This window comes from Triticum aestivum, chromosome 5D, assembly GCF_018294505.1.
Source record: "Triticum aestivum cultivar Chinese Spring chromosome 5D, IWGSC CS RefSeq v2.1, whole genome shotgun sequence".
In the NCBI taxonomy this organism is placed as follows: Eukaryota; Viridiplantae; Streptophyta; class Magnoliopsida; order Poales; family Poaceae; genus Triticum; species Triticum aestivum.
The window spans coordinates 299479353-299490276 of record NC_057808.1 but is presented as its reverse complement, the minus strand read 5'-3'; positions in this window follow the sequence as shown (position 1 = coordinate 299490276).

The following is a 10924-nucleotide window of genomic DNA, read 5'->3' as shown; positions in this document are numbered from 1 at the left end:
CACCGCGAAAGTAGAAATCAAGTAGGAGCATCAATTGTTGATGGTTAGTAAAACCACTAGTTTCAAGAAGGGCAAGGGAAGAAGGGATACTTCATGAAACAACAAATCAGTTGCTGCTCTAGTGAAGAATCCCAAGGTTGAACCCAAACCCGAGACTAAGTGCTTCTGTAATGAGGGGAACGGTCACTGAAGCAGTACTACCCTAGATACTTGGTAGATGAGAAGGCAGGCAAGGTCGACAGAAGTATAGAGGATATACGTTATATGAACGTGTACTTTACTAGTACTCCTAGCAGCACCAGGGTATTAGATACCGGTTCGGTTGCTAAGTGTTAGTAACTCGAAATAAAAGCTGCGGAATAAACGGAGACTAGCTAAAGGTGAGATGACGATATGTGTTGGAAGTGTTTCCAAGGTTGATGTGATCAAGCATCGCATGCTCCCTCTACCATCGAGATTTGGTGTTTGCGTTGAGCATGATTGGATTATGTTTATCGCAATACGGTTATTCATTTAAGGAGAATAATGGTTACTCTGTTTATTTGAATAATACCTTCAATGGTCTTGCACCTAAAATGAATCTCAATCGTAGTGATACACATGTTCGTGCCAAAAGATATAAAATAGTAATGATAGTTCCACATACTTATGGCACTGCCATTTGAGTCATATTGGTATAGAACGCATGAAGAAGCTCCATGTAGATGGATCTTTGGACTCACTCGCTTTTGAAAAGATTGAGACATGCGAACCATGTCTATTGGTATATATGCATGAAGAAACTCCATGCAGATGGATCGTTTGGACTCACTTGTTTTTGAATCACTTGACACATGCAAATCATACCACATGGGCAAGATGATTGAAAGGCCTCGTTTTCAGTAATGGAACAAGAGAGCAACTTGTTGGAAGTAATACATTTTGATGTATGCAGTCCAATGAGTGCTGAGGCATGCAGTGGATATCGTTATGTTCTTACTTCACAGATGATTTGAGTAGATGCTGAGAATATTTACTTGATGAAACACAAGTCTGAATTATTGAAAGGTTCAAGTAATTTCAGAGTGAAGTTGAAGATCGTCGTGACAAGAGGATAAAATGTCTGTGATATGATCATAGAGATGAGTATCTGAGTTACGAGTTTGGCACACAATTAAGACATTGTGGAAAGTGTTTCACAATTAATACCGCCTGGAACACCATAGTATGATGGTGTGTCCGAACATCATAACTGCACCCTATTGGATATGGTGCATACCATGATGTCTCTTATCGAATTACCACTATCGTTTATGGGTTAAGCATTAGAGACAACCGCATTCACTTTAAATAGGGCACCACGCAATTCCGTTGAGACGACACCGTTTAGAGAAACCTAAGTTGTCGTTTCTTAAAAGTTTGGGGCTGCGAAGCTTATGTGAAAAAATTTCAGGCTGATAAGCTCGAACCCAAAGCGGACAAATGCATCTTCATAGAATACCCAAAACGGTTGGGTATACCTCCTATTTCAGATCTGGAAGCAAAAGTAATTGTTTCTAGAAACGAGTCCTTTCTCGAGGAAAAGTTTCTCTCGAAAGAATTGAGTGGGAGGATGGTGGAGACTTGATAAGGTTATTGAACCGTCACTTCGACTAGTGTATAGCAGGGCATAAGAAGTTGTTTCCTGTGGCACCTACACCAATTGAAGTGGAAGCTTATGATAGTGATCATGAAACTTCGGATCAAGTCACTACCAAACCTCGTAGGACGACGAGGATGCGTGCTACTTCAGAGTAGGACGTGATCCTGTCTGAGATATCATGTTGTTGGACAATGCTGAACCTACCAGCTATGGAGAAGAGATGGTGGGCCCATATTCCGACAAATGGTTAGAAGCCATGAAATCCGAGATAAATGGATCTTTAAGAAGAAGACGGACATGGACGGTAATGTTACCGTCTATGAAGCTCGACTTGTGGCAAAGAGTATTTCCACAAGTTCAAGGAGTTGACTACGATGAGATTTTCTCATCCGTAGCGATGCTTAAGTCCGTCGGAATCATGTTAGCATTAGCTGCATTTATGAAATCTGGCAGATGGATGTCAAAACAAGTTTCCTTACCAGTTTTCGTAAGGAAAGGTTGTATGTGATACAATCAGAAAGGTTTTGTCGATCCTAAGGATGCTAAAAGGTATGCTAGCTCCAGCGATCCTTCCATGGACTAGAGCAAGCATCTCGGAGTCAGAATATATGCTTTGATGGAGTGATCAAAGTTTTTGGGTTTATACAAAGTTTGTTAGAAACTTATATTTACAATAAAGTGAGTGGGAGCGCTACAACATTTCTGATAAGTATATGTGAATGACATATTGTTGATCCGAAATGATGTAAAATTTCTGGAAAGCATAAAGGGTTGTTTGAAAGGAGTTTTTCAAAGGAAGACCTGGATAAAGCTGCTTTCATATTGGGCATCAAGATCTATAGAGATAGATCAAGATGCCTGATGATACTTTCAAAGAACGCACACCTTGACATGATTTTGAAAGAGTTCAAAATAGATCAGCAAAGAAGGAGTTCTTGGCTGTGTTACAAGGTGTGAGTATTGAGTAAGACTCAAGACCTGACCACAACAGAAGATAGAGAAAGGACGAAGGTTGTCCCCTATGCTGTAGACGTAGGCTCTATAGTATGCTATGCTGTGTACCGCACATGTAGTGTGCCTTGCCATGAGTTGGTCAAGAGGGTAGAATAGTGATCCGGGAAAGGATCTCATGACAGCGGTCGAACTTATCCTTAGTACCTAGTGGACTAAGGAATTTTCTCGATTATGGAGGTGAAAGGGAGTTCGTCGTAAAGGGTTACGTCGATGCGAACTTTGACACTAATCCGGATGACTGTGAGTAGTAAACCGGATTCGTATAGTAGAGCAATTATTTGAAATGGCTCCAAATAGCGCGTGGTAGCATCCACAAGATGACATAGATATTCGTAAAGCACACACGGATCTGAAAGGTTCAGACCCGTTGACTAAATAACCTCTCTCACAAGCATAACATGATCAAACCAGAACTCATTGAGTGTTAATCACATAGTGATGTGAACTAGATTGTTGACTCTAGTAAACTCTTTGGATGTTGGTCACATGGTGATGTGACCTGTCAGTGTTAATCACATGGTGATGTGGACTAGATTATTGACTCTAGTGCAAGTGGGAGACTATTGGAAATATGCCCTAGAAGCAATAATAAATTGGTTATTATTATATTTCCTTGTTCATGATAATCATTTATTATCCATGCTAGAATTGTATTGATAGGAAACTCAGATACATGTGTGGATACATAGACAACACCATGTCCCTAGTAAGCCTCTAGTTGACTAGCTCGTTGATCAATAGATGGTTATGGTTTCCTGACCATGGACATTGGATGTCGTTGATAACGGGATCACATCATTAGGAGAATGATGTGATGGACAAGACCCAATCCTAAGCCTAGCACAAGATCGTGTAGTTCGTTTGCTAAGAGCTTTTCTAATGTCAAGTATCATTTCCTTAGACCATGAGATTGTGCAACTCCCGGATACCGTAGGAATGCTTTGGGTGTACCAAACGTCACAACGTAACTGGGTGGCTATAAAGGTGCACTACAGGTATCTCCGAAAGTGTCTGTTGGGTTGGCACGAATCGAGACTGGGATTTGTCACTCCGTGTAAACGGAGAGGTATCTCTGGGCCCACTCGGTAGGACATCATCACAATGTGCACAATGTGACCAAGGAGTTGATCATGGGATGATGTGAGTTACGGAACGAGTAAAGAGACTTGCCGGTAACGAGATTGAACAAGGTATCGGGATACCGACGATCAAATCTCGGGCAAGTAACATACCGGTAGACAAAGGGAATTGTATACGGGATTGATTGAATCCTCGACATCGTGGTTCATCCAATGAGATCATCGAGGAGCATGTGGGAGCCAACATGGGTATCCAGATCCTGCTATTGGTTATTGACCGGAGAGTCGTCTCGGTCATGTCTGCATGTCTCCCGAACCCGTAGGGTCTACACACTTAAGGTTCGGTGACGCTAGGGTTGTAGAGATATTAGTATGCGGTAACCCGAAAGTTGTTCGGAGTCCCGGATGAGATCCCGGACGTCACGAGGAGTTCCGGAATGGTCCGGAGGTAAAGATTTATATATGGGAAGTCTTATTTTGGTCGCCGGAAAAGTTTCGCACTTTATCGGTATTGTACCGGGAGTGCCGAAAGGGGTCCGGGGGTTCACCAAGGGGTCCACCAGCCCCGGGGGGGCACATGGGCTGTGGGGGGTGCGCCTTGGCCTATATGGGCCAAGGGAACCAGCCCCAAGAGGCCCATGCGCCAAGAGATAAGATAAACGGAGAGTCCTAAAGGGGGAAGGCACCTCCGAGGTGCCTTGGGGGGGGGGGGAAGGACTACCCCCTGGTCGGACCCTTCCTTGGAGGAAGGGCCAAGGCTGCGCCCCCCCTCTCCCTTGGCCCTATATATAGTGGGGGGAAGGGAGGGCAGCAATAATCCAAGCCCTGGCGCCTCCCTCTCCCTCCCGTGACACCTCTTCCTCCCCGCTTGCGCTTGGCGAAGCCCTGCCGGGATCCCGCTACTTCCACCACCACGCCGTCGTGCTGCTGGATCTCCATCAACCTCTCCTCCCCCCCTTGCTGGATCAAGAAGGAGGAGACGTCTCTGCTCCGTACGTGTGTTGAACGCGGAGGTGCCGTCCGTTCGGCGCTAGGATCATCGGTGATTTGGATCACGACGAGTACGACTCCATCAACCCCGTTCTCTTGAACGCTTCCGCTCGCGATCTACAAGGGTATGTAGATGCACTCCTTCCCTCTCGTTGCTAGTAAACTCCATAGATTGATCTTGGTGATGTGTAGAAAATTTTGAATTTCTGCTACGTTCCCCAACATCTTCGTCTTCTCGCCCGCCCTCGCCGCGGTTGTCTTGCTGCCCTTCCTCATTTCTTGCCGGCCGACCCCCATGGACGACTTCATAATCATCTTCATCACCTTGCCACCGATAGCCATCCATGAAACCACGCAAGAGCAGGTGGTCCCGCACCTGTACGGAATCCTGGTCCATAAGGCTCCTTAGCTTGCATCTTCGACACGGACATCTTATCTCCGTCTCGTTATTTTGAAGCATCTCGGCCTTTGCGGAGCTCAAAAACCTATTCATGATGCCTTCAGTCATTGTGCGGACCATGGTTGCCTGCGAGGTAGAGCAAAACAATATTTTAGAACCAAGAAAAAATTTGGCATGACTTTGCCTAAAAATAGGACCAAAAAGAATGCATAGTGCCAAAATTCTTGCCAAAACGGAAATGAATCAACATTCCGGCAAAATATTGGCAACTATCGCATTTCAAATACCGGTACCTGCAAACACAAACATATATGAAACACCACAAACATATGCAACACCACAAACATACATAGATCTAGCTAGGCCATAAAAAGTGCATGTGCACGTTGTTGGAGGGAGAAAAAAGTAGATCTACAACATAAAGAAAGCTTTCCCCTTACTTACCTATCAAAAAAGGTAATTTAACCACTTAATTTGGATGAATCTATGGTGCAAATGAGGTGAGGAGGAGGAGGCAGCCGAGACAAGCTTGGAGGAGGAGGTGGAGAGAATGAAGTGGGGAAAGTGAGTGTGTAGGTGGCTGTCCAAAATATCTAGCTGGTCCTAGGTTACTAATGGCGCACCACCAACAAATGCACCATTAGTAACCCTGGTTACTAATGGCGCACTAGCTTGCGGTGCGCCATTAGTATTTTTGCAAAAAAAAACTAAAAAAAATAGTAGTGGCGCACGGGGTGACTGGTGCGCCATTACTAGTTAACACCAGTAATGGCGCACTGTGCCACGGTGGGCCATTAGTATTTTTGGAAAAAAAATTGTTAGTAGTGGTGCACCATGTTTGAGGTGCGCCATTAGTGTCTATCACACTAATGGCGCACCAGCACACGGTGCGCCATTAGTATTTTTGGAAAAATAAAAAAAATCTTAGTAGTGGCGCACCATAGTTGTGGTGCGCCATTACTGTCTATCACACTAATGGCGCACCAGCCCACAGTGCATCACTGCTATATAGTAGTGGCGCACCGCATGTATGGTGCGCCATTAGTGGCCATATCATCTATAGCCCTTTTCCTAGTAGTGCTCAACCTCCAGTTCGGCTTCGGATCGCGGTGGCACTCCTGGTGTTGATCTGCATTACACGGGCACCCGGGACGGCGACCCTGGGCTTGGCGGTGGTGTTCATCTCCTACGTCGGAGGTGGTCGGCCTGAGGCTGGGTGAGCAGATCTCGAGATCTGCAATCTAGTCCCGGCTGCGAGTCGGGGAGACATAGTTGCCAATGAAAACCGAGCCAACGGCAGACGATGGCGGCGGTCTGCGCTCCACTCGTGCTGCTCCGGGGGAAAACCTAGGATCTGGTTTTCCAGATCGGACGATGGCGGCACTACGGTGTCGGTTCTCTCTTGGGAGCATCATTTGTGGAGCAAGCGCTGGAAGTCAGAGGCAGGAGGTGGAGCGGCTTCGTCTTGCACGAAGCTTCGGTGGAGATGTCAAGTAATGACTGGCCGACTGGTGCTACGCTTTGTCATGCCTGGTCGGCAGGTGCTATGCACGACAGATCTTCCAGAGACTTCAAGCTGTGTCGGCTGGTGGTACTTGGCGGCATGGTGCTGAGGGGTACTGGCGGCGATCGCGATGTGCTCAGCAGTTTGCGCGTAGGGAGGTGGTGTTGTTGGGCGACGTGGTGGCGTCAACGGCAGCTAGACTGGGCAAGGATGATGCGTCAGTACAACTCTGAAGATGGAATGGTGGTAGTTGGCAGCGGCGGCCTCTGAGAGCACGCCGGACCGGTGTGTGCCCCATACCCGGCAAGTGGCTTGGTTGGGGTCTCAGGTCTTAGATGTTAGGTTTGGCTGCGAGGTCTGTGGTATTGGGCCCGGACTATCAGCATCCCTTCATCAACTGGATAGGCATAGCGACAGATGTTTCCTAGACGGTGGCTTCAGACTTACTGTTGTATTTCTTTGTAAGGTCTTTTGTGAATAATTAATAAAATGGCTGCATGCATCGTCTAGATGCAGAGGCCAGGGGTCTTCCTCCTTTTCTAAAAAAAGTACTCACCAATAAAACTGAACATAAAAAATATCACCCAAATTATGTTTCCAGTGGTCTAAAAACCGTGTGAAAAGAAAACTCCACCAGAACATAACACCCATCATAATAATAGCTGAAAACCAAAAATCTTATGCAGCAGTTAGACCATATAACCTACAACGAAATTTACTGACACATTAACATAAACAAAATTAATCACAAGGTGCATCCTAAATTGTATGAGTAAGTTTGGTCAGATAACATTAACCATGGGAATCGTCAATTTGTTATGGTAAATTCCTAAAAGGGTCTTCTGAGAACACAAATTTATAAAATACTATTCTTATGAAGTTCACATTGTTGTGATTGCAATCATAGACAATCCTAAAGAGTGGCCCCTATATTGAATCAATATACAGTCACGCCCCCATCAGAAGATGCATACCGCTAACTGAGGAAATAAACTTGACCAACTTAGTTAGTAGTACTTCAAGAGAATTATTCATGGCAGCATCACTGACGGGAAACTGCAGGAGCTCGCACTAGCCTCTTCATCCTCATTCCACTAAAAGTTCCTGCAGATCTTGTGCATTCTCTTTCTCGCCCACTTGTCCGACTTAAAGCAAGTGAGGAAGTAAGTAGCCGTGGAGGTAAGAACCGAAGCAATCAAGTTTAACCTCCCAGGCCTGGCCATCAACTTCCCTTTCCAGCCCTTCAATCTTCCAGCCATTCTGTCAAGGATAGGAAGCAGCTCGGCACGACGGGGTTTCCGAACGCCCAATGGTAGGCCTAGGTACCTACATGGGAGGGAGCCCGCCATACCCCCAAAATCTTGGATAATGGTCTCGAATTCAAGGTCTTCACATCTGATGGGGTATGCAACACATTTGCTAGCATTGATCTTGAGACCTGAAGCCCGTCCGAAACTCTCCAAGGTGGCCTTGACAGCAGACATCTCGCACCTCTTGGGGTTGATGAATAGGGCAGCATCATCGGCATACATGCTCATGCACAACCTAGCAGCTTTCGAGGCGAGGGGTGTTAAAATACCATGCACGGTGGCAAGTCCCAGCAGTCGTTGCAAAGGCTCCATGGAAAGGATAAACATCATGGGGGAGAGGGGATCTCCCTGGCGAAGCTCGCGCCTATGAGTGAAAGGATGGACAGGGTTTCCATTGAGAAGAATTCCGGAAGACGAAGTTCTCAGCAAAATTGAAAAGCAAGTCTCTCCATCGCTGCCCAAACCCAAACACTTGCAGAATCTTAAGCAGATAACCCCAGCCCATAAAATCAAAGGCCTTTGCTATGTCGAGCTTCAGAAAGATGGCTGGCATTTTCTTAACACATGGGCTTCTCTAATGACATTCTGAACATAAATGAAGTTATCATGTATGCAACACTTTTTAATGAAAGCACTTTGGCTGTGAGAGACTAAGTAATGAAGCTCAGGGGCTAGTCTGTTTGCAAGTAGCTTGCACAGGATCTTCGCGATGCTATGCATGAAACTGATCGGCCTGAAGTCCATGGCATCACAAGGCCCCTCTTTCTTTGGGATAAGAGCAATGTTAGCCGAGTTCATCAAATTGCACCGATCAGCCTTGAGAGAGTGCAGCTGGTTAATGGCCATGAGCAGATCCTTACTAACAAGATCCCAGCACTTCTTCTAAAATAGGCCAGTGAAGCCGTCAGGGCATGGCGCCTTCTTCGAGTGCAAAGTGTCAATCACCTCTTTGAGCTCCTCCATGGAGAAGTCATAGTCAAGACGGCTCTGGTCTTTGGATAGAAGGTTGAGGGCATTCCAATTCAGTTGCGAGGAGTGTGGAAAAGGAGTGCCCATTAAGTTTGTGAAGTGCGACAGAAGGATCTCAGCCTTTTTTACCATGATCAGAAGTTTAGAAGCCATCAGGTTTCTTGAGCACTGGAATATGATTCTTTTGACGCCTACCATTTGCCCGCAAGTGGAAAAGCCGTGTATTTGCATCGCCACACTTGATTCCGGACAGCCTAGAGCGCTATCTCCATCTTATCTTTTCCAGGGCCGCGATTCCAAGGAGCCAAGCCTTGAGAAGCTTGCGTAAATCCCTCTCAACGACGGAGAGGGGTCTGTCCTCCTGGGCCACATCAAGGTTTCGACTGCTGGGACTTGCCACGTATAAGGCTTTTAAACAAATGGAGTTCGACCGGCTTACGGTTGCTCCTAAGTTGTCGACTTATTCTGACCCTCTCGTGTCGGATGAGGAGGATGAGGATGCTGATGCCAATCATGATGGCAAGCTTCTCTCCTATCTTTTTAAAGACACGACTGAAGTAGACATGGATGATACAGTACGTGACACTATGCTTTCTGAGCTTGTCGCGTCTGTACGAAAAAATAAGTCCACTTTAGTGAAGAAAAGAGGGCACTCGTCTAAGAGGGCGAAGCTATCTAAATATAAAAATGGTTCATCGTGAGAGGCATGTTTCGGAATAGCAGAGGTCTTGGTGACTTGGCTAAACACAAACATATTGCCGACTGTGTAAGGGATCATGCGTTGGACTTTGTGGCCATCACTGAGTCGGGTAAACGTGACTTCCAGACACGTGATCTTGACCACTTTTCATGTGGTTATGGTTATGTATGGCACGTCTTACCCCCATCCGGAAGGTCAGGTGGAATCTTGCTTGGCATCCACTCGACATACCTGAAACTTTTGTCCACGTCGAAGGGTGAATATCCCATCAAATTTCACCTTCGCAACAAGTCCGACAACTTCCTTTGGAGCCTGGTGGCTGTATATGGTGCCACTCAAGAGGATTTTAAGTCCGCTTTTCTTAAAGAACTGGTTAATACCTGTCGGGACAATCCTCACCCCATGTTAATAGGGGGGGGATTCAATATCCTTCGATACCAGCAGGAAAAAACAATGATCAGTTTGACACTAGATGGCCTTTCCTCTTTAATGTTGTTATTGACAGCTTGGACCTACGAGAGCTCACTATGTCTGGTCGTCAGTACACCTGGGCCAATAACCGATCTATTCCAACTTACGAAAAACTTGACCGGGTACTAGTAACCACCGACTGCGAATATAAATATCCCCTTGCCTCGGTATGGGCGCTAGAAAGAATTGAGGCCTTATCGGATCATACTCCATTGCTAACCGATTTTGGTCAAACAACTCCAAGCTCTAACTCTCCACAGTTTAAATTCGAACTAGGATGGCTCACTAGAGACAGTTTACACGATATGGTTAAGAAGGTGTGGGCGCGTCAACCACGGGGTAACACGCCCATTCAGTGATGGAATAATCGAATTCGCGCCTTGCATCGATTCCTTCGTTGATGGGCTAAACATACCGCTGGCATATACAAAAAATAAATGTTGCAATTATCTACCTTAATGGATGCCCTTGATAAAATTGCGGAGGTGAGGCCCCTTTCTGCTGTTGAGGTTGAGCAAAAAAGCCAACTAAATGAGCAGATTGCCCACCTTTTACGCGAGGAAGAGATTAAATGGTACCAACGGTGCAAGGCCGACTTGCTTGTTCAAGGTGATGATAATATGAAAAACTTTCAAATGATGGCCAACGGAAGGCATAGAATGAAACGTATTTTCGCTCTTGACTAGGACGAAGGCCGTATTGAGGGGTATGTGCCGCTCAGAAACTTTATTACTTAGTACTACAAAGAGCTTTTTGGACCTTCAGCTGAAAGTTCCTTTACGCTGGATGAGTCTCATACTCATGACATCCCTCAAGTTTTGGAGGCGGAAAATGATTTTTTAACTTCTCCGTTCCCTGAGGAGGAA